The sequence below is a fragment of the Pseudopipra pipra genome, chromosome 9 (genome assembly GCF_036250125.1).
Source record: "Pseudopipra pipra isolate bDixPip1 chromosome 9, bDixPip1.hap1, whole genome shotgun sequence".
NCBI lineage: Eukaryota > Metazoa > Chordata > Aves > Passeriformes > Pipridae > Pseudopipra > Pseudopipra pipra.
Window position 1 is genome coordinate 21,193,183 of NC_087557.1, and position 24,586 is coordinate 21,217,768.

Below are 24,586 nucleotides of genomic sequence, written 5' to 3' on the forward strand. Positions count from 1 at the left end.
TCTCCCTAATATCCCATCTAACCCTGCCTGTGCTCTAAGGTCTCCTGGGAACCTTCTCTTCTCCAGGTGAACACACCCAGCTCTCCCAGCCAGTCTCCAGAGCAGAGGTGCTCCAGCCCTGGCCTCCTCTGGAGGAGTTTTCTAAAAGAGGTTTTCGGTCACACAAGAACTTTTTTTTTATTATTTCCTAGTGAGCTATAGTGTCTACCACAGCATTAAAATTCTCTTCCAGTGCTGCATGTCACAAGCCATATTTTACAAAGCTTCTTTACCTTTATCAAAGAAAACTCTTCGAACTTTGAAGGTCCTGAATGCAGATATCTGCACACATTGACTCTTGCTGTCAGCACAGGATTAATCAAGGCTGTCACACATCAAGCCATAAAACCTTTAATATTTTTAAAAGGTTTGAAGCTTCTCTATTTATCACATGCATCAGGGAGAATAAACTGTTTAACTGCTGTATCAGTAGGAAATAGTTTTAGTTGTTGCAGACTAAGGCAGAGCTGAGCCCCAAATGCCAACCAGCGAGATAAAAAAACCCCTCTAAATGTTAGACTGAGATGCTGCTTTCTGAATCTTACACAAATATTTCCTCTCCCATACACACGTATGCAAATCACAGTATTTGGTGGAATTTGCACATGGAGCCTCGTGAAAACATTAATCAGTTCCTCTAAATAGGCAATAAAAAGGGTAGTGTGGCCTTTCATCTGCTGGTAAATACCTCATTTCTGAAGAAATCCCATTGTTGACTTTGTCACTCCAAGACATTAATTTCAACACACAGCTCTTGATATTGTGCACGTAACATCACCTCACGTGTTTGTAGCAGCCTGTGTCCAGTTCAAGTGCAATAAAAAATTTTGTCATTTTATTTTAATACTTTTCTGGAATAGCCACATTTTCAGGCTTTTCACTTTCTCTCAGATTTCAACCCAGAGGTGGAAAAACTTCATCAGAATTTTTGCCTTGCATTTGGGTAATCACAGACCCCCCCCCAAAATGATGATGGTTTTCAAACCTAATTTGAAATTCTTGAGGCTGCAAAGCTCAATTGGAAGTGCCACTGAGACAGATGTTGCTTTTTCCTGAATTCTGCACTTTTAGCTTTGCTGGAGATTTGAACAAAAGAGAAGTGGTGGGGAAGAAATAAAAGTTAATGGCTCCCTTTCATCTTCTAAACACGTTTGACTGTGGGAAAAGTTTGAGTAAGTTTAGTTTCCCTGGTGTATATTCCTTTGTACACATATATGGGTATGTCCATGCTTGGAAATGTGTAACACACAGTAAGAGACAGCACAAGGAAAATGCTTGTTATACACAAGCATTGATTATCTGTCCAGAGGATAACCATGTGAGATCCCATATGGATCTGGATGGCCCTTATCATATACAGTGATCCCTGCCCAAACATGCTCATGCCAGAGAGATGGGCTTTGTTCTGTTCAGCTTAAGATGTTTGGGAAGGCACAGGCAGAGTCTAACTAGGGAAGAGGTAGTTTTGGGGCTATACGAGGTTTTTTCAAATCTCCAGGAGGAATTCTGGTTGTCCTGGTATAAATGGCAAGGTGTGTGCACTAATATTCAGCTACAGACTGTACTTTGATGTCCTTTTTATAAAACTGTCATAATTTTCAGTGTTTGGTGAGTTGTAAGGGGGCACATCCTGAGAGATCTTCAGCATCCCTGGATTGCTGCTGAACCATGTAATTCCTTATGGCTGCTGTCAGAGCTGAGGCTGTTCCACACCGTGCAAGCCGAGCACCCACCTGATTATGCGTGGCTATGACACTTGCTTCCCAATTCTCCCATCTGCCTTTCTTACAATTGAAGCATTGCAAAAGCTAAATTATCAAAAAAGGTGTCCAAATAATGATGGCAATTACATGATTAATTAAGCATGGAAGTGCAGTTGCTTAAAAATTTTCAACAGTTGGTGCTTAATAGCAAAGAAACCCCTGAGCAATGAAGCAACCTCCTCGAAATGATCAGGTGGATCTGGGGGCAGGTGAGTCCATTGAAGTCTGGAATTGCAGAGTCACTGTAATTAGTTACTTAATTGTGTGCCCAAACTTGTTTGATGCACTTAGTGTGCATGTATAATTAATGATGATTTATTGAAAATCCCTCTTACTGTAAATGCTTTCCTTATCATTTCCTAAAAATCTAATTGCTGAAGGAAAGATAGGAATCTGATTTAATATAGAAGGATAGAATTAGAATTTCTTCTTGCGTTTTTTGCTAGATAGAATAGATAAGCCTGGAAATTCTCTGTGTATAAAGTCCTCTGTAGGAATGGACCTAATTGAGTAAATGATTTGAGTAAAAGTTGAGCTGAGCACCATCTGCTTTCTAGGTACAGAGATTATTGTTGGGTTATGGGAGATTAGTGTTGGGTTATGGGAGCATGAACTGGGTTTGCATTTCTTCATGTAGGTCCATGGTGTAGTAACAACAAGGGACCCTTGGAGTGCACATCCATGTTCCAGTGGTAACCACAATCCATACTCCTGCTCCTCGTGTTCCTTCTTTCCAGTGTTTCCTATTTCTGTGATGGGCAAATCTAATTTCTTGGATGTTTCAGACAGGTTCGAAAGCCAAATGATGGAAGAAAATTCATCATCGATTTCTTCAGGTTTCCTAATAATCTTTACACTATTACCTCTTTCCTTCCTATTTTTTACTTAACACAGATCTGTCATTGCTCCTTTTTCATCTCACTGTTTCCAGGCTTTGGTTTCCTGCCTTGCTTTTCCTGATGAGCTCAACGCTGCATCCCCTGATCTTCTGTTCATTTTTGTTTTCCCTGACACGCACAGATCCTGTATTCGTTCTGGCATTCAGATCTTTCCTCATTTCCTTTCTATCTTTTAACAGTCTTCTCTCATCTCTTCAGATATGACTTCCAAGCTGTCTGGCGGCTTCTTCTCCCAACTACCTCATAGTACAAGGGAAAATAACATGTCCAGCAAGGGAAAGCAGAGCAGATTTCTATATAACAGAGATTGCTTGGAGTTTTTGGTTTTCAAATAATGGTTTAAATGAAAATGGACTTCACTGCTTGAAAATATACATAAAGAAATACTATAATCATCTGAAAAATACCATTCTATGAATATAAATTAAAATATATCGTGTAGTCTACTTGCTGCCTATTATTCTAATATTCTAACTCAATTTTAATTTTTCTAAAAGTTATTTTAAAAGCTGTTTTTCTAGATATAAGCTGTGGAAGGAAAATTGAAATGTAAAGTATTACAAGGAATCTGGAAGATGACTTAGGTCCTAATTTTTCATCCTGCAATATTAGGGTAAACAGATCAAGAACCTCATGGATTTCAGAACGGCTTCATGTGAAAACACAAACATAGCAAGACTGGTGCTTTAATCATCACTAGATTCCAAACAAGTCTGAAAAAGTAAGAATCAATTAGTTGTGTCCCTTATTTTTGGCTACACCAGGACAAACTGCAGTAAGTCTTTCCTTTTAGCCCAGGTAGGGCAGAACACAGGGATTTGGGCACAGTGGGTTGACTGGGTACATACAAATTAGTGCAAAACATACCAGTAATAATCCTTCACATCTCCAGAGCACTTCACAGACATTAACTGATGAATTGTAAAGAGCCAGTGTATAGCACAGACAAGTGTCTTGGTCCTCATTATAGAGATGGAGAAAGTAGGTGACAGGGATAAATCACCTGTCCTGGGCCCCCGAACAGTTGACAGCAGGAAAGGGTTTGTAAGGGAGGAATTTCTGGCTGAACATGCAGGAAGGCTGAGGTTGTGCTTTGATGACTTTCTCTTGTACAAAAAATTGCCAAAGGTGGGTAAATACCACCCCTTTACCCCATCCTTTCCCTTCCTTTGACAAATTTTATTGCACCTTGCTCTCAGGGCTGTGTCTAAAAGGTCTGTGTGCAATAAGTTGGGGATGAGTGTAAAGGTCAAAAATTGTATCTGGAAAATGGTATTTTTTTGAATTTCCCAGCCTGATGAGTCATTCATTGCTATGACATATTGTGTCTGCTTTTGTTAGTCATGTCATATTAGACTCAGTGAGCGAGAATGATCCTGCCTCTTCCAGGCTGGCTGATTTCCTGAAAAAACTTAAATTGAGAGTGACACTAAAGTGCAAAAGAGTGATCTGAGGGAATGCAGTTAGTTTGCTTCAGATCTTATTTCTTCTCTATGTTAGATTGACATGAATGTTTTTCTTCATAACCTGCAATTCACAACCAGTTGAGTTCTCTAAGATTATGCACTTTATGAAAGTGACACTATTTTATTGAATTAAGTAAACACTTTGTCACCGCTGAAACTTGGTGTTACTAATTTATTACAAATTACATCATTATTTTACAATACAGGACAAGTGGGTCAGATGAAACACATCTAGCTAATTCTGAATTTCAGGATAACTGATGAAGCCTTTGTTAGATTAAAATGTGATATGTCATCTAAAGCCATTTAGTTGGGCCTGGCCTGAAATGTAAATATTTCTATAATAACCTAATTCCTAATTTAAAAAACAAACACACAGTTCCATTAGGACTTCCAGTGAGTATGTGTCATCATCTTCTGATGATCAAATCCTCGGAGAACGTGTTTTATCTGTGCTCTTCATCACAAGGCCTGGAATTGTTCAAAAAACCTGTGGATGTGGCATTTAAGGACGTGGCTTAGTGGTGGCTGTGGCAGCTCTGGGTTAGTGGTTGGACTCAATGATCCCAGAGGTCTTTTCCAACCTAAATGACTGTAGAACAACTCTCAGATTACTCTTGAGTTGACTAAAGTCAGGTCTATCGTTCCAAAAAGTTGGCATCAATGTGGTTGTAAACTTATACCTGTGGCCATAACCTCGACCTTGTTGTAATTGTCTGCTTTTCATGCATTATCTGCAAATCTGCATTTTGAAGTTTTAAAATTAGAAAACTGTAAGATTGTAGTGAGAAAGGAAATTTTTTTTTTCCAACCACAGAAAAAAAGTAGGAATTTTGAAAATGTTATCAGGTGATCAAAAAGCTAAAGCCTAGGATGTTTTCATTAACTGAAAAGGAAAATAAAATTTTAGAAAGGAAGAAGTCAACTGCAGCGTTTATGGCATCACTGGGCTGTTCGAGGGAGTTACCACCTTGGTGAGGAGATTGGGCATCAGATGAGCAAAAAATCTGAGATACATTTGTCCAGAGGGGAGATGCATGACTTCCTGGTGACACTGCTTGTTGTCACTCAATAAACCTGAGTGACATCCTTCTTTGACATCCTGGTCACTTTGAGGTTTCTTCCCCTTGTAGTTCAACTAACACCATGAGCTCCAGTTCAAGAAAAAAAAATTTATGAACTGTTTTATTTTAGATATTGCCCAAAGTTACTTTTGAAAATGGTTGTTAGTCATCTCTGTCACTTTCATGCTTTTCAAAATTGTATTTCCTGTCCAATTTCTCACTTTGTCAGACTGCAGTAATTAAGGTTTGGTGTGCAGAATTTAAGCCAGAAAGGACTTGCTGTGCAAAATGTGTATGTGGGCACTGGGGAGTAAATTTAGCAGCCTCCTAGTTGTAAATATTTTATCGTTTTAAGTGCAAGATGATGACCATGATAGGCAATGAGAGTTGGAGATGAGGCTGAAGATGAAAATGTGGCCATACACTGAAATGCAGAGCCACCAAACCTGGGAAATGAAAGGAAAGTTGTGATAGTTCACTAGTTAAGGGGAAAAGATTCTCTTTGGAAAGACCCAGTGCTTTTCCTAGCATGGATTTTTCCTTTATCTCCTCTCCTAAGGAGGTAAGAAACAATACCTTGGTTTGCAAAACACAGGGAGGAGGTTACAGTGGCTCTGGGGAGTTGTAGTAAAGCCTGAGGATGAGCAGACAGCAGCCAACCCTACACCCCTCACCTGGTCTGTGGGCTGTTTATTTGCTGTGTGTGCTGTCAGGAACAGATCTGAGTGAACAATGGTCAAGAAATAACTCTTTGAAAGTCTTTTTTTTCTGAATATTTTTCTGCTCTGAAGATGAGACAAGGGGCAGATGCAGAAATTGTCCTGCAGAGCTGGGCTCGCACTGGGCATCAACACTTCAGGGGGTTTCATCAGGTGCTCTGTCTGTCTTGTGGCACAGGAGAGCAGTCATTGCTTACCAAAGCCTGTGCTGTGTTTGGGGTGCAAATTGTCTGCTGGGTAACTCCAGCATTACTTAGGGAGCTGGAAAAAAGCAAAGGATTATGTATCTGGATTTCAGTGTGCTTATGGTTGGAGCTCTGGTTCAGATAAATCTCTAATTAAAGCCTGAGAATGAAAACACTCCTTAGGAAGGTATTACGCTGTTAATTCCGTTCCTTGTTCAGTTGCATGAGAGAGATGATAGATTGAACTACCAGATAGTTTATACTTATGGCATATGGGTTGTTTTTTTTTTGCAGCTGAGCAGCGTGGCAGCTCTGGGCTTGCCGCTGTGCCGAGTGTTATAGATTGCATTCACGATTCCTCCATCATTCCCCATTTGCATGGACATTTTAGTGCCTCTGGACCTTTGCAGAATTATCTCCCAGGATTATTAATCAAGTCCCAAAACATTAACACATCCAATCAAGTTAATTGAAAGAGATAGGTTTTATTAAAAAGAAATCTAGCGAGGCTTGTAGCGTATATAATAAGAATGTTCTATAGAATCTCTACATCTGATGCAAAAGAAAACCCTCTTATATGTGATACAAAGCAACTGGAGCAAGAAGAGCTGCTACAACAGAGATCTTGCTGTGTTTGGTCTAACCTGTGGCTTTACAGCAAATAGCAAGGAATGTCTTGAATAGTTTAATTTCCCCCTCATTTAAAGCATAAGTTCTGTGTACAATACAGGGTTATGTAATACCATCCTTAGGGCATGTTTCTAGCACTTTTCAGGGGCTTCACTTTTTATTTGCACAGTTTGTGTATCTCCGACATGAACGGATGGTTGGGGCAGCTGCATTAATGAAACATAACATCTATCTCAGCGACTCAGTGAAAGCCAGTAAATTTATTCACCATAGATTTGCTAGTTGAAGTGTAGGTAATACAACTACATCTATTTCCCTTTCGATTCAGAGCAGTGAAGCCAGTGCCCTCATTGTCCCCCCTGATTGTGAGCTGATTCAATTCACAGCTCTGTTTTGCTCTGCACAAACTGCCCCGGGCAACGTGTCCCAACCTCTAATGGAGATAAAAGGTCTGAAACAGTGATAAGTTTTGAACCACACGCATGGTGGGCATGTTTGGTTGAGGGGAGCAGATTAAATCTAATCCCCAGTGAATGCCTGAAATATATATAGTGTAGATGTAGGAGCCTCAGTACCAGATTGAATCTAATGATTTACTTCTGCTGTGTGAAATTACTTGCTAATGTAGATGTAGCGGTGAGACCACAATAAAGAAACTGTTTGAACTGGTGGCTGCGGATGTAGTAACTAAACTGTTGTCACCTGAAGTTTTTCAGCACATCTACAGTTGTATATTGGACTGAACTGGGGAATCATGGGCTCATTACATGCTGTGCCTGTGTATCTGGTTTCCTTTCTCCAAGTTTACCAAAGACACCACACTTTTGCCACAGTATAGCTTGAGATAATTGTGCGGAAGACAGAGAGTATAGCAGATAAAATGTGTGTTACTGCTCTATACTTGTTATATTCTACCAAGGAGACCCTGAGCAGACCCTGACTAAACCTGTCATGTTCCAAAACCAGTGTAAGATATATAAAAAGATGTGAAGCACCAGTGTAGAAAACATCCTTACCTCTTTCTGCACCATCTTGCACTACTAATGTCAGGGGGATATTACCAGATGGTTTTATTTTTTACCCATGTGCTGTTTCCTGTTTGTCTTTAAGTCTGATTACTTAATTCATTGATTTCTCATTTATTAAGGGCCTGCTGCAGTGACTCTATCCAACAATGCAAAGAAATACTACATCTAAAGCTTTTTCTTCCACTCACTTTGGCCACTTATTTCTGACCATTCCTTTGCCTTTAAAACTCACACTCAGAAATCTAAATTTTGGACCCAAATGAGCTGGAACTATACCTTTAAAAAGAAAAAAAGAAAGCCCCAAACCTTTATTAAAGTTACCCTGGCATTGCTGTGTCAGCATCAATGTGATTAACCTGCCATACAAGTGTGGGTGCTATAAAATGAACCTGCTCCAAGGCAGCTTTGATTTGCATGCTCAACACTTTCTAAGTGTTGCATTCATAAATCAGTAGGTTTTTTGTGTGTGTCTTTCCTGGGTAAGTGTTTTTCCTTCAGTCTGCCCTCCGTCCTGCAGCCTAACTTGTATATCATGGCCAGAAGAGACCTGACCAGCATGTAGATTTGGAGAGACTGATTTTTAATTCTTCGGTACAAGGGAAGACCTATTGCACAAGCTTTCTAAAATAAATGCACAAAATATTAATACCTTGTGGAAAAAATAATATTAAAAAAGGAGAAAATTACCTTCCAGGGCATTATCAGGAAATGCAGGTATCTGTTTCTGCCCATTGCAGTGTGTGGTATCAGCATCTAAGTTCATCTAGGCAGAACCACTGGAAGAATACGTCTGAATTCCCTTTTATTTGCAATTTTGCATTTCTTTCAGAGAGTCTGAGCTGTTGCCATTTCAAACAAACATCGTCCCAAGTCTTTCGCTTCCTTTTCTACTGCCTTGATAAGTTGCTGCATTTCTTAGCAAACAGTCCTTGTTGTTTGTGGTGGGAAGTGTGGCTGGCTCTGCCCAAACATTATTGATGCCAAGTTCATTGAAATTGCATGAAGTTAATTGACTCATTGTTGTGGAATGGGATTTCATCCTTCCCTTATCGCAGTGCAATGTCCTCATTTGATGATACCGATTAATAGATTTTCATTTCCTGCAAAAAAACATTCTAAGCACAGTGGTGGCATCTTAAGAAGTGGAAGAAGCTATTTTGGGAGATGTGGAAGGCTAATCTGGAGCGATAGTGCATTTGCCTATACTTTACCTTTAAGAACATAGCACCCATAACAGGCAGTAGCTTCAACATCTCTGCTGGAAACTTAACAGTACCTGCCTAAGATATGAAGACTTATTCCTTCTTCCTTTCTTTCACCTGGAATACTCACTTTTGTGACTCTTTTATCCCTGCCTTCTTCCCAGTCAGTCATTTAGGGACAACCCACAGTAATATTGTCTGCAAGTATAGAAACAAGGATATGGGAATACTGTCACAGTAATCTGGGTTCAGATTTCTCAGTAGAGGCTGTTAGAAGATCAAGAAGTTCCAGTTCATAGGATCAGGAAAACAATATTTTGTGGGCTCTGTGTCCTGCACTGACAGACTCTAAAGGTGGCTTCAAATTGAAGGATTTTGATCTAGGATCTTCCCTCTAGGTTCTCACTTCCATCCTAGGAGATAATCCCAACAAATCCATCAAGATGAATGTGAGGCATTGTACTGAGCTGCAGGTCCAACCAGGGACCAGGCATGGGGGGAAAATGCCTGCAGTTGTTACTTTCTATGCACCAGAGAGGAGAAGGATAATATTAATACTAATACTGATGCTAATTTCAAAGGACTTCCAATATTATTTTTCTTGAAATACTTACTCTCTCAGTTAGAGCATTGTTTCAGAGCAGGCAGGAGAAAAGAAGCCTAATTAGGCTTGAAACAGAAAAAGGCGAATATGATTTTATTTTTGTTTTTTTACTATTCACAGTTTTTTCTTGCTTTTGTTACCTTAATTTTTCACAACAACTGTTGCCCCACAGGATCTGCCACTCTGCATATCAATACAAAAAGCACTACATGGAAAATAGTCAAGTAGTGCCGATATTTATTACACCAAAGAAACAGATTTGCTTTGTTGGGTATTTTTTTTGTGGTTGTTCTTCTAATATTACTGACTTGTCTCCAGGCAAGAAAGCAATTCTCTCTTTGCCTCAGAAACATGTGGTATAACCTCATGTCTCACTGGCAGGGGATTTAAAACAGCCACTATAATTTACATGATAATTGTGTCATATTTTTTTACTTCCCATACAAGTTCCTCCTCGTTTGAGATTGTTCTGTCCTTTAGCAAATAGTGCACTTACCGTTGGCTCTGCAGGGAGCTCTTGGCAATCTTGAGTCAGAACTATAATGGAAAAATGGCTCACCTGATGATTTCAAGGGGATTACAGATTTAGGGAAAATAATCTGGTGGATGGGAAAGGGAGAAGAATTCCACCAAGCACTGCTGGAGCAGAACAAATATTGAACTCTCATCGCTGGCCTGCCTGTCTTCAGTGCATCTTTTTTTTGCAGTGCTGCAGAGGGTGAGAGGGAAGGAGGCCGGAGGGATGTTTAGGATGCACCTGGTGCACATGCAGGGGAGGTGTACAGACAAACCCAGGTATCTCCTCTGTGCTCAGCAGCTGCCAGCACTTCTTACATCACAAGTGCATCTTGCTCTGTGCTTTAAGGGGGATTGCCAGGCTAAGGAGAGCGTTCCCATATTGGCCTGAATGACATTTTTTCCAAATTCAGACCTGAGGAGGTGGTGCAGGAGTGCCAGCAGTCCCATATTTATACCACACAGACTTGGTAAGAGCTGCACTGCTTGTCCTGGTTGCAGAGATCCATCACTCCGGCCTTTGCGCGGCTCCGCTCGTCGCCATCCGGCCTGTCCTCTTCGAAATACAAATGATAGGAATTAGTATATTAGCAGGAGACCGCAGGATGTAATTGTATGTTGACTGAAATGTTTCTGATGGATGGACCCGGCGAGGTGACGTCTCTTATTTATGGAGAGGAGAGCACAGGTAGGTGATAGATTTGACAAGAGCACAGTGGCAAAACAAAATAACACTAAGGCAGAATGAGAATGTATTTCCTAATGGCCTCCCTCGCAGCTGTATACACTGATTTAATCTCTCCAAAGCACTCTGTTGTTTATGAGGCCTGTGGGTACAATTTTATGCCTGACTGAAGAGGTTGCTAATAGCTGCCATATTTGTGTTTAAGGACCTGCGAAGGATTAAGCTAAGTATTTTAAATCAATGAGCCATAATAAAGTAATAATATATTGAAAATAATAAACAGCTTTTTATTCAATAATTGGCTGCAAAACTGGTGAACTTCAAATGACAAAAATACTAATTATAAATGCAGTTGCTAATCATATATTCATTGGGGAATACAAATTAAAACCATGGCATTAAGTCTCTATGGCAGAGACAACACGGCATGGAACAGGATGGCAGGTACCCTTAAAAAAACCATAAAACCCACACAAAACCCTTGGGAAAACAAAATATTCCTGTAGGAACAAGTTGGGGCAATTACTCAGATTGCTTTCTCAGTGACAAAGCTGTTGCATGAAGGGAGATGATCTGTTCTTCTCAGTTGCCAAGGTGTGACATCCCATGTTGGGACATTTCGTGTCTCAGAATGAAATCATCTCCAAACAACGATAAGCACTGGAGTGCTTGAGGTTGCCTTTTCCCATTTTTGGAGATTGATATCCCTCCATCCCAGTAATCTTATTCTCTTTCCTTCTTTGGGAACTAGAGTTCTTGTGGTTGCCATCCTTCAAAGCACAGCAGCATAATCAGGGTTTCCTCTCTTCTTGAATGTCTGTTTTAATAGAGAGGGTCTGGTAGAGCCAATCTGAATAGATGATAAGAGGAGGAGGCTCCTGAAAGCCTCAGTGATGAGTAATTTTGTGCTTTTCTTACAAAAATGTGTCTGGAGTTTAGCAGGGTCTAGATGTCATAGACTCAGTGCCTCCTTCCTGTCTCGGTGTGGGGCGAGGTTGCAGATTAGAAGGCACTGTAGGAAATCCCTTTATAGACAGACTATTTCTGGGTATGAATATATGTTACATTACTGAATCCAGTGTAACTCTAACAGAAGTAGATGCACAGAAATGTAGGTCCAGAAGCTGTAAGAGAGGCTGTCTCAGCAGAGACCCTGCTGAAAAGAGTAGAACATTCCTGGAGCTGACACAACAGACTCAAACACTGCAATACTGCTCGTATAGTAAACATTACACACAGCCTATTGATAAAATCTTGGTCTGAACCAACCCCTCACTACTAAATTGTAATTGGAGTTTTGCAGGTCAGGAAGTGACTTTAGGGTCCGTGAACCAAGAAGGCATGAAGATGCTGAGGATAAGCCATGATCAGCATCCACATGTTAAAGGCCAAAAGCCTTTCTCAGGCCACTTTAAGCCAGAAGTCATCACCTCTATGTCTGTGCCACTTGCCCAGTCCCAGCTTGATAACAGAGAGCAGGTGATACTATTGATTGCAGTTTAGTGTTCTGCATGAAATAAGTTTGCTGGTCCTGACTAAACTGTTTGGGAAAATCCTGCTGCTTGCTAAAGCTGTGTGTGGTCATTTCCATGTAGTCAGAGAAGCTGCTGCTGGTTGCATAGCAGGTTGCTGCTGCTGGTGCAGGGGTGTCTCACCATGATTCCAGATGACATTAAAAGGAGACAGAGCAAGCTCTTCTGCTGCTGTTCCTTGTTGAAGGCTGTGCTGGCTCGGTAGCACCTGAAGTCCCTGCTGGATTCTCTGTGGGACTTGCACAGTTGAAGGTGTTACAGAATGAAAATGTGGAGGCGTATCTGATCTGAGTGTCCCCGAGCTATACTTGTCTCTGGCTTCCAGCAAAAGCTGTATACATGGCTGCACAGGCATATTACCCTTTCTTCATGAATGTATAAAATATATATGTCTATTAATTTGCTCTTAGGAGCCCTCAGGTTTCCATTAATGACTTGTATCCCTCAAGGACCTTCCAATACCAAGTTTTTGTAGAGATGCAGGTAATATCCTAAGGGACAAGCCATCCCATGGTTAATGCCCAGCAGGAAATCCTGTGGAGGGCTGATAACAATCCATATGCCTTGTCAGGTCACTGAGTCAGCAGTGGCTCCTCCTGTGCAGCCCCAAGTGCAGCTTCTCCCAGTTCAGCAGCCAAGGAAGACAGATCTACCTGTAGTGACCCCCTCTTAGTGTTATGAGCTGTCAGTGTTGAGCTTCCTTGAAAAATGGATTAGGTACTTAGACACTTGCATTTAAATTTTGGGTCCTTACCTTAAATATCCACATCAGAAGAGGAAATTCCTTAAGAGGAAAAAACCATTTTCCAGGCAAGTCATAGTTGGAAATGATACTTTTTATTATTCTTACTATAGACTCTATGTTGATTTTATTTTCTTATTCTCTGGAATCACCAGGCTGGGTTACTTATGCCTTTGTAGCTAAAAAGTAATCAGTAGAAACCCAACCTATTTTAAGTGTCCCTATGGAGGTCGGACAGCCTTCTAGAAAACATGGTCAGAAATCAGAATTGATGCAGAGGTGACTTCATGAGCTTTCAGCACAATTTAATATAGGAGATTACATGAGGTGATGTGGAAATTTGTCTTGAAGATGTTTCCAGTGTGGCCCCTGTGTCCATGAGCAGGATTGTGAGGAGCTGAGAGGCTGTTGGCTCATAATGGTCCCTGTTGGAGGAAGGACTGGAACCAGATGGGAGCTGTCAGTCTGGCAGCCAGCAACACGGCTTCAGAGTTGCACAAGGCTAATTTTTCAGTGACCACAGGAGAAACACAATTTTCTTTTTTTTTTTTTTTATTTGTTCGTGTTTCAATTTAGCCTTCAGAGAACAGAACCGGGAACACGGATTTGTTTGGCTACAAAGCTCATTAGTGTAGCTCCACTGCACTCATCGCTTGAGAATTTCAGACCAAAACAAAGCAACTGAAGAAAAAGAAACAGTAAATCTATGAACATTGTAACTCGTTAAAAGACAATTTATGGACAGGAAAGGGGCTGAAGTCATTGAATAAATTATTATTATTGAAATTATTCAGCCCTCTTTAAATTATAGAAGATGTTGCCAGATTGTTGTCTCAAGTCATCGTGCATAGTTTATGTGCAGTGGTCTTCTGAGCCCTTCTGAGATCTCTTACATTAAGCTAAACCATTGATTGCATCTTTGTTAAGATTTTCAGTCTTTCCCCAAAAACATCCTCTTACTGCAGCTTATGAGAAGGGTCTGTCTTCAAGTGACACAATGTGAAGGAATCAGTGGAAGGTTTAGTGGCTGTGGCTCAGCTGGGCTCTTCAGACCAGCTGGAAGAGGAGGTCTCTAGGTAGAGAAAAGCTCCTCTGGGCAGTGCCTGGGCATTCCTGAGTGCTGGTTTGGGTCTGAGGAGTGATTCCTTGTAGGGATACAGCAACTATCAGTCTTGACCCTCTCCTCAGGGTCAAGTGTGGATGTCATTCCTTTAGCTCACCTCTTGGCACTGAAACAGCCCACTCACATTTAAAAATGCCATGAATGCAGCAGGGAGATTGGTCACAATGTTCCATCCTGGCAAGGGATGGGTCAGGACAGGACTGACCTATGGATCCAGTGCATCCAAGGGGGGGTCTGGGAAGGTGGTGAAGGGTCTAGATGAGAGGCTGTCTTGGAAGGGTGGCTGAGGTCACTTGATTTGTTAAACCCAGAGAAGAGAAGACTGAGAGAAGACCTCATCGTGGTCTGCAGCAAAGGGGCTGGCACTAATCTGTTCTCTCCAGTGACCAGCAATAAGACATGAGGGAATGGCATGAAGCTGTGTCAGGGGAGGGTTAGGTCAGATATTAGGAAAAGGTTCTTCACCCAGAGAGTGGTTGGGCACTGAAATGGGCTTGCAAAGGAAGTGGTCACAACCCTAAGTCTGACAGAATTTAAGACACATTTGGACAGTGGTCTCAGACTCGTGGTGGTATTCTTGGGGCCAGGGCCAGGAGTTGGATTGATGATCCTTGTGAGCCCCTTCCAACTTGGTATATTCTATGATTCTCTGTGCATCTCCTTCAGTCCCTGTGCAGGAGCAAACCCAGGATCTAGTCTTCTTCTCTGAGAGACAAACATTGCTTGGTCTGTGGCACCAGTGAAAAAACCAGGTTTCCCTGGGATCCCAGCTCGTCAAAGGAGTTCAAGAGGACTCTGATGTTTCTTTAAAAAAGTCTCATTGAGTTACCTTCTTTAGGAACAAACCTGCTTTCCTGACCAGCAAGGGGATCAGAGCTCAGGGTATTATTTGTTGGTTGAAGTGTAACAGGGAATAGTTCGGGTAAGGACACAGGTGATAACAATTGCACATGGTTTGCAAGCACAGCCCCTGAGCCATGTGCATGTGATAACCATCAGACTGCTGACTCATGGTGGGGCTGATGATCAGCTTTGTTCTGCGAGGGCTGTGGCTGCTGCAAGCCCTTGGTAACACCTGGGCAGACCCTAATTCTTCTGAGGGTGCTCAGCTGGAGTAAGGGCCTCATTTGGGAAGAGGAGGGGCTTTTCCAGTGCCCTGAAGTGCTACCTGGGACAGAAAGAAGGTTGAGTTTCTGCTGGAATATTTAGACTGGTGATAGATATTTTTTATTCTCTCTAGCTAAGTTGCTGAACAGTTTGAAGGCTGAGAGTGGGAGCAGCTCTGCAATGTATAAAGGTACTCTTTTTAAATTATGTGCTTTCTTGGAGTATAGTGATATAGAAACGTGTATGTCCTGTAAAACAAGAGCAGGTGTGTGATTCTGTTGATTTGAGGGCATTGTGGAGGTATTTGTATATAGACTTGTATGAATCAGCTCTGTGACAAAGGTATTTGTAAGCAGCAGTTCAGCTACTTTCTGGAGTTTTAAGATTTGAATCCCTAAATTTTAACTGATTTCCTCACCCCTGTGGTTAGAGCCAGGACTGAGAGTGAGCTGGGAGTACCTTCTTTTGCTGTAATGCACCAAGGTTGGGCTTGGCTACAGTGATGGGGAGAGTTGAATGTTGAAGATCAAATTCCTGTAAGTAGGATTAAAGCTGCTTTGTCTTTCTGTAATCTGTACCACTCTGTTTTTTCCCTGTTACAGATTATTCTTTATATTCAATGTGCATTAGGTCTCCCATTGTGTGCTCTCGAAGGAGAACGTGTGTTCATTGTATCTTTGGCCTTGGGGATCAGTGTGGGGAGTTTCTCTCTGGACTGCTGGTTTTATTGCTGCTGCTTCTGCTTAGCATCACCTCCCTATGTTGGCTTGGCATTGCTGAGGAAGTGGATAGGATGTCACCAAACTGTTCCGCTGCGCCGTTTAATTTTGCCGTGTTTATTTTAGTGATACCTTTGCAAATTTACAGCCAAAGGTGGTGGGAGTGTCACAGAAAAGGTGGGTTTAATAAACACTTGTAGAGAAAACAGAAGCAAATCCAGTGACAGCCCTGGCAATTCCCACCTTGGTTATTGCTGACAGACGGCACAAGAATAAAAACAAGGCGGTTTCTGTGCACTGACACTAATGTACAACCCATGGTGATGTCCCCAAGGAAATGTCACCAATTAGCATGAAGGCTGCTGCAGTTATCAGCTTAGACAAGATTTGGCCATGGAAAACACAAGGTTTTAAGATGAACCTATGACTCCTTCTCCCAAATGCTTTCCTATCCAAATATGTCGTGGATTTTTGTGAGACAGCTCAAGTGAACAACTTGGTTGGCTTTTGTGGTTTGGTGAAGCACTTTGCTACGTGCCTGTCTTGCTTCCAGTGCTGGAAGCAGTTGGGGATGAGTTAGCACATCATTCTGGTTAAAACAAATATGTTTGCTTATATATATTTATATATACATAAAATCTTATTGTTTCTCACTTTATACAAAATAATATATATATTTTATACATAGTGAGAAATAGTGGGATTGCATGACAAAGTTCAGCATTGGAAAAGTCTTTAAAACAAAGGTGGAAACCCTGAGCTGAACGTTAGAGAGTTGGAGGAGAGCAGGGAAAGGATTTGGGTTCCTTCACTTTGCATAAACTGCTCAGTACCCTGTGCTTAATCTGGAACTGGACAGGAAAAAAGTAAGAGGGGGGGAAACTGCCACACCATCTGTAAAAACTGCCAGGACAATTTATGCAGCATTATAAACCTTTCCCTGAAGCTGTGCTTTAATAAGATTCCTAGTCAGAAGTCAAACTCTGCCTAGTAATTCATTCTAAACTCTCATAATGCATTTATTAGTGTGGAAATGGCAGAAGTGAAGTGACCATATTTGAGGTCCATGTTCAAAATTAGTAAAATTTACTGTCATTCTGAGTTAAAAAGGAAGCAAAATGAGCACTGTAACACACAGCAAGTGATATCTTTTGCATTAGCAGGCAGCTAAATGGGCATTGTTTGAAATAACTTTTTTTTTAGGCTTCCTTAAAGCAGATGCTCAGTGTGATAAATTATTTTTTTATCTCAAGATAAAGTTATTGAAATGAGAAATGTTCCATTATAAAGGAATTTCTTGGAAGACAAGAATACACTTTATCATATTATGGCTCTTGCATCATATTAGATGCTACTTATGTGTTTTATTGAAATCAAACCTCTTGCTTAGCATTTCTTTTCCAACAATACAAAAGCTTATGATTCACAGCCTCTTACATAATAGATATATTAATGAATTTCTGCATATTTTATTGCTTTGTATTATTCTAAAAGCCATTAATCTATTTTTCTTGATTATCAGTTATGACAAAAACATTATAATTTTTCTCTGAATTTCATTACTGTCAAGTTCAGGGCTTTCAGAACTAATTTCTTTAGGTACCTGTTGGACTCATTAAACCTGATTCTTTTCTTCTTCCTTTTTCCTGTTGAAAATTCTATCCGGCCAAAGACCCAACGTATTTTTGTCAGAGTACAGGAGCATAAATTCTGCTTTGGGGTACTTGCATGTTTTTCCATTCAAGTAGATTAGAGTTGTGCGTATGAAATTCAGGCCTTAATTATGTTTCTAATAATAGAAATTTCTTGCTATAAATACATGACTCCTTGGAATGATTCTGGTGTGTTTAGACTGCAGACATGAGTCCTGCATCTTATTAACCTCCCAGTTCTCCACTAGAGATATGGAAATGCTTGATGATTAGCAGAGGTCATGGGGAGAAAAAGGTTATTTGTAACCTCTCTCAAGGGGAGTAAAGTCAAAATGACAAATTGTTGGAGCAAGTGGCAGTGGCTTCAAGCTGGTCTTGTGTCCTCTCTGTCATGGGGCAGCTTGGGGTGGAGCAGACCCTGCTGTAAGTCAGGAGAGATTTCCAGAAGAACTGGTGCTGCCTCATGTGGTGCAGTTCTGACTCGACATTAGTGACTCATGCTTTATACTTTTTCATATTTTTCCCAGATTGAATTGGTTTATTTGCTGGAGGAGAATAGAAATTTCAACTTATTTTTCTATTTGCACTGTTAAATGAAGTCATATAGGCTAGATGTTTAAGTTACCTGGTTTCTAAATAATTTTTGGAAAACCTTGATGTTTCACAGGGATCATAGGCACATAACAGGTAGTTTTATACTGTTAGTGCTAAGAACATGGTTTTACTACCAATTACTGCCTGCACTAGTCTGAACAATGCTTTGCATGAGTAGAAAAACTATTATATACATTGTGTACTGTATTTTTGACAAGGCTACCTCATTATATTATTCCTATGTTTTCTTTTCTCTCTCAAAAGCTTTAGTTCCTATGAAAACAGGGCATTGATATGTAAATAAAAAGACCATCTTACCCATGGATAGCAAAAATATTTCCACTGTGCAGAAGCAAATATAGACTGTAGACCACTTAGTTCTCTGGACCAAGTTGAAATGGGATTTAGGTGATGCACAGATTTTGTGCTGTCCCCACTCCAAGGGTTCCTGTCACCCAAGGGCAGGGAAAAGATTGCTTTCTCTGTGAATTTAGGCCTTAATGGTGTGGGTTTGATTAACAAATCACTGAATACAATATGACAGATCAAACTCTGTGCGAGTAAATACTCACAGCTTACACAGCTGGATCAGCCTCCTGGTATCCCAGGATGCCCATAAAGGCTGCTCCACTCCCTGCCTGCCTTGCTGGGCTGGACAAACAAGCACCATGAAGCATCACTTCTTCACCAGCGTGTCAAAACCAGCAAGAAAATCCCCACCCTGCTGCACCTGCTTTTAGTTTTGACTAGCTGGAATTATTTACCATTAGTGGATGAGCAGGTATTTGAACAATCTTTTTTCCTTCCCCCCTTTCTGCGATTTTAAATACAATTAAAAGGAGATAAACGCAACTTGATTTTCAGTCAATCTGTGTGTGACCCAGCAAAGCACATCTTTTTAATTTCATGCATCAATGGGATGATACGTCATGCTTTGTACAGTGCGACAGCTTGCTACATTGCATAACTCACCACGCTGATGCAGCCAGGCATGCCAAATTAACCTGAGCATCAAACCAGGGCATTTAAGACAACAACATCCTCCTCTGCAGCTCGCCTTGTTCAACAACCCTCGTTATTCCCCGTCGTCCCTCCTATTCTTCTTCTGTACAAATGGGGAGAATGGAGTATTTTGAAAGCTGTGATTGGGTAATGGTTATGGAATGGGAGTAACTCCAGACTGGATTGGATGTGGTTTCTCTGTCAGAGGCTGCTCAAAAGGATGGGCATCTCTTTGGCCTTTGGGTTAGCGTGGGAAGGAGAGTGGCTTACTGTGCTGCCCGCAGGGCTGTGCCCAGCTTGCTTTTAGCAGTGGGAAGTTCCCACAGCTCCTTGTATTCCGTTTGCCAGCTCTTAGGACTCCTCTGGTGCTGCAGAGAGGCTGTGGGTTCAACCAATCTTGTATGAATTTGCTTTTCTCCCTTCCCACACCACACACTGTGTAAGGCCAGCTGCCATCTGGCCTTTGGGGTTAAGGTCTTTTGTGGCATGACAGGGAGAGGGACATTGCTGCAGCTCTTCTGCTCCTCTGGCATCCTGTAAGGCACTCAGGTCATCTATGGACTTCAGGAAGAAGAAAAGGCTGATGCTGGACATTAATATCTTTGAGTCTAAGGCTGTGACATGCCACGTGTAAGCTTAAGCACCCAGTGCTTTGCTCAGGGCAAAATTTTTGCTTAATATCTGACATCTGTCAGTGGCTCCTTGCGTCTTCTTGTGTGAAATAAAACAGATTCTTCAGGCACTTCTCGCATGGCTGCAACAATGGGAAACCCTGAGTAACTGCTCTTGATGACCACACTTGAAAGTATGGAAAACAGGGAAAATTTTCTGTCCAACAATTACCTGTCTGCTTGTTGTCTTTGCCAGAGCACCTGAGAGCAGCTTGGGGATGTCCCTGGCCACAGTGACAAGTGGAATGTGCTTACCTGAACAGTGAAAATCAAACCAAAATGGTGCTTGGTGACACAAATAAGGATCAAGCTTGGTGTTGGGATTATTGCAGTGACTGGATGAGGCTTTGGTAGTGGTGATTGTAACATAATTGTTTACCTGCAAATAAGAACAGCCAGGATGTGGGTTTGGATGTCTCTGGGTGACCAGAGCGATGTCCAGTTGTTGCTGTTCTGGCAGGAAGTTGTCCCTTTGGAGAAGGAGCTGCCATCTGTTTGTGTAGCACCTGGAGTTCAGTTCTTTTGCCTGTCCCTTTAATTTTCATGTATATTAAAAAGAGGGGAAAGTGAACTGCCTGAAATCTTTCTCACCTTAATCTCTGTATCAGCAAATGGGCTCCTTTAAAATAACAAGAATTAATGTGTCTGGGAGAGGTACAAGAGGGCCATGACAGTTTGGAGTCTTTAGATATTGTTCTTGCTTGAGTTACTTTGCATTTTCTCCAAGTGTACAGTGCCCTGTGGCACAATATCCATCCACACTGCATTGCTAAGTGCTGAAACTTCACATCTTAATTCTATGTGAGTGGTTTTCTCTCGAGGCTGTGATGCCTCTGCGGAGGGGGAGCCTGATAGCAGCACTGAGAAGGTTACGCATTATGCAGAAAAATGTTGATGGTGTATTAAAAACTATCTTCGCTAATGTCTTCTTATTTTTGTTTTTTGTCTTGTACAATCATTTGAAGTACATCCACTTTGAGGTTCAGTGAGGAAGCGCCTGTTTATTTGAAGCCGATGGAGATACTTGAATGGAGGATAACTGGGATATAGGGCTCTGGGATAAATTACTCCACTTGTATTTTCTTTTTCTTTTAATCTGGGATGCACATAAGCCACACAGCAATATTATCATCACTTTGCACTTTCCTTAGGAAGTATCTTAATATTCTATAATCCTCTTTGCTACAGAATGGGGACTGAACTAAGATGGAATTATATTTTAATGTAATTCCTCGTGAAACAAAAGGGGACCGTGTTCAGAAGCTGGCTAGATATATGGCAAATGGGAACTAGACAAGCTGTGTAACATCATGACCAGTTTCTATGGCAACAAAAATGTCAGCTATCCTTTTGGCTCATTCTATTAATCTGTGGTAGAGGCACTGATACTGACACATTCAGAATTTATTTAAACAAGAAGGTGAAAAGATAACCTTATAAACAAGGGGGAAGTTAAGCCACTGCCATAATGCTCTCTGACATGGATATAACGGTGTAACAGGCAAGGGAGACATTTCCAATGCAGCCACTCGGCATTTTCTCAGAAAAGTGATTAAGCCATTTACAGAGAGGAGTTTATTCACTATTGTTTAATTTTTGACAAAATTCCATCTTCCTCTCCAGGGCTGCCATAGCTGAAGGTGCTGGCCTGTGCTCGACCCTGTGCTGTGGAGCCAGTGGCCAGGTGGCAATAAACTCTCCAGGTGGGATAAAATCTGGGCATCTGGGACATCCTAAGCTAGTTGCCTGGGTTTGGGGTCTTCCCCCCAGAAGCTTGCTGGCTTCTGTCCTGGTTTTATCCATGTAGTCAGCGCGAAGTGGCTGCCTGATGGGGAAAGCTGTAGTACTTGGTGATTAAAATACGTGGTCTGGCCACTAGAAAATGGAAAAAGCAGTTGCAAGGAGACAAACTACATTCTGTATTCCCTCTATGTGGGTCAAATATTTTCCTAGGGATACTCAGAAATGATTGTGCTATGCTATTTCTCTTTGGTACTTTATCCTTTATTCTCTTGTTATTGAAATAGCTAAATGTTTTCCTATTTTCCAATGTACCATGACAATACAAACTGTACGGTGATGTAGGAGCACAAAATAAATATGGATGCAGATACTTGTCATTATGATAAAACAACATCTTTTCATCTTTATCTTGGAATTACAGGCTCCTCGGGAAGATGACAGTGTCTTGTTATGGAAAATGAATTTTCGGTAGTAGAAAGATATCTTTTAACTTATTCTTGAATTCTTCCTGTTTGCCAGAGGCATATAGAAAAATTAGCTTCCTTCCCAATTCTTTTGCTGGTTTTATTAAAATTCATAGTACAAAAAGTGCCATATAAAAGTGCTTGGTGTGTGACTGAGAAAAAGGAGAGCTGGAAAATGCAGAGCTGAATTTATTAGGAGATTATTAGCTGGCTGCTGGCTGGATTTTTATTTTTTAGTTAGCTAAAAAAAAGCCATCAATATTTTTTGTCCATTTCTTTTTAAGCTTGTAATGTATTGAAGCAAATTTAATACAATATGTATTTATATCTTTCTGATTAAAAAAAAAAAAGGCCAAATTCTCTAATAGAAAAGCTGTCAGAATTGTAACCACAATATAGCTCCTGGAAACAGAGTTCATGTGAACTTTTGAACTTCTTCAAATTCAAAAGAGCTTTCTGATAGGGACATAAATTCTCAAATTTATCCCATGCTTCTATTAAATCACATTCCTACAACCTGTAGCTCTGTTTCTTGCACCCCTGTGACTGCTGGCTTTGTTAAGCAGGTGTTGTGTCAAAATTGCACAAATGTATTATGTTTTCAGCTTTTATGAAGTTAAAAAAGAAGAAGTATAGTGTATCTGGTATACAGCAAAGCCAGGTGTTCTTGGACTAGAAACCAAGAGGAACAGTTCTGTTAAAGTCTAGTTTCCTATCAACTTATGTACTTAATATAATCAGTTTGTGCAGTCGTGCCTCTGACTCCCATGGGAATTTGCCAGTGTTCTCAGCTGCTTTTCTTATCATCTTTGTAATGCAGTAGTAGGTGATGTCACTTGATATCAGAGAAAATGAAGCAGATGTGTCTAAGACTGAACTTGAGAGCTTGAAATAGCATTGCTCTGTCCTCAGCTGGGGCAGGTGAGGATGGAGCAGCTTAGTGGAAAACTCCACTCCCTTCTAGATCCCAGCACAGTTTCACCTGAACAGGAGCTTTTTCTGAATGTGATCTTGATTATTTTGCTTTCCTTTCCTTTCTGTAGGAAACTTTAACAAAGCTGTAGTCTGGAAGGTTTCTCTGATCCTGGTAGCAGAGTTTTGCTTTCAAGTTTGCCCACCTCTTTTGCTGGAGACACATCCTATTGCGCCTCCTCGCTGAAGACCCACCTGAACCTAGGGCTTCCACAGTCTGGGCAGTTTCTTACCCCTAGGAACCTCACTGGTTTATATTGCAGGGAATAATGTCACATTTATCCTGATAAATAGAGAACAAAACTTTAAACCCCTTAAATGACTAAAATAAATGAAGCCTGTTCTTTATCCTGGATTAATTGTTACAGTAACACTAGACTTTCTCTTCTCCAATGAAGGTGAAATCTCTGAGAGGGGAATAGAATTTCTTCTAATTGTTTTTATTCTTAAGCAGGACTGACATACCTGTTGGCACAAACAATAGCATCTCTTAATTTGGATGGAAAGAGTGGTGGAAAGAATGCAGTCTTTCCTTCTGAAGCCATTGACTTGGAAAACTCATGCACTCACAAAAGGCTGACCTTTTGAGGAGTCACAGACATTAAATACAGTACTTAATCAAAAGTTAATTTCACTGAGCATCTAACCTGAGGGCAGGCTCAAGCTTACTGTACTTTGAAGTCAAATGCCTGCCTGGTCCTATTGTGATCAAAACATGTTTTGAGTTCTGGGTGTTAGCAAGGGAAATAACTGTGGTGCAAAAGCAGATATATCCTGATTTCAGTCCTTCCTGTACAATTTTGAAGGCATTATTTGGGATCCCTCCTTTAGTGTTTTTGTTTACTCTTGTGATCAATAACCATAATTCTGATCTGGTAGAAAAGAGTGAGTCTGGTTTGGTTGCTTGAGTTGCCGAGGTTGGACTGGCTCTGTGTTGGTGCATTTGGAGTTCCTTGCCTGCCTTGCTTCTGCCCTTCAAGGAGACAAGCAGTGATTTTAATTATTATTTTTTTAGGGCATGTTTATATACATACATGTATATATATGTATATAAAAAATTTTATGCAATCTATAATAAAATATTATATATAGTTATTAAAAATTCTGTTTAATGTTGTACTGGTATATTTTAAGTATCAAACATTATGTTTCAAATCCAGGCATCCCTCATCAATAACATGGCAGTGACCTGCCAGCTGCATGTCTAGTGAGCCAGATGTTGCTAGAGGAGCTCTTCAATAAAGCCTGCCAAGGATGAGAAATCACGTTGCTGGCTCTTGGCAGGCTTTAATATGTGTTGAAAGTTTGGCCTCCAGTGATGTGTGTGCCTCCTCATAGCAAAAGGACTGGTGTTTTCAGGGTCCTATCAGAGCAGGATAGGTCAGAAGTAGGAAGTGGTCTGAACTGGTGTGTAGGAGCAAAGAGCTGGGCTGATGTTCATCAGTAATTGTCATTGCTAATGAAG

General features: G+C 40.9%; 1 protein-coding gene across 23 annotated transcripts in view; it reads left to right on the top strand.

Annotated features, from left to right (window-relative positions):
* The window catches only part of DAB1 (DAB adaptor protein 1), a 434,139-nt gene that overhangs the window by 135,308 nt on the left and 274,245 nt on the right, over positions 1 to 24,586 (top strand). For 2 of the 23 annotated variants that reach the window (XM_064665097.1, XM_064665106.1), the window contains exon 1: positions 15,479 to 15,494. The exons of the other annotated variants lie outside the window; for them this stretch is intronic. The gene's annotated coding sequence lies outside the window, so the exon portion shown is untranslated. Of the gene's footprint in view, positions 1 to 15,478; positions 15,495 to 24,586 lie in introns of those variants that run through there. 23 annotated transcript variants of the gene reach the window in all.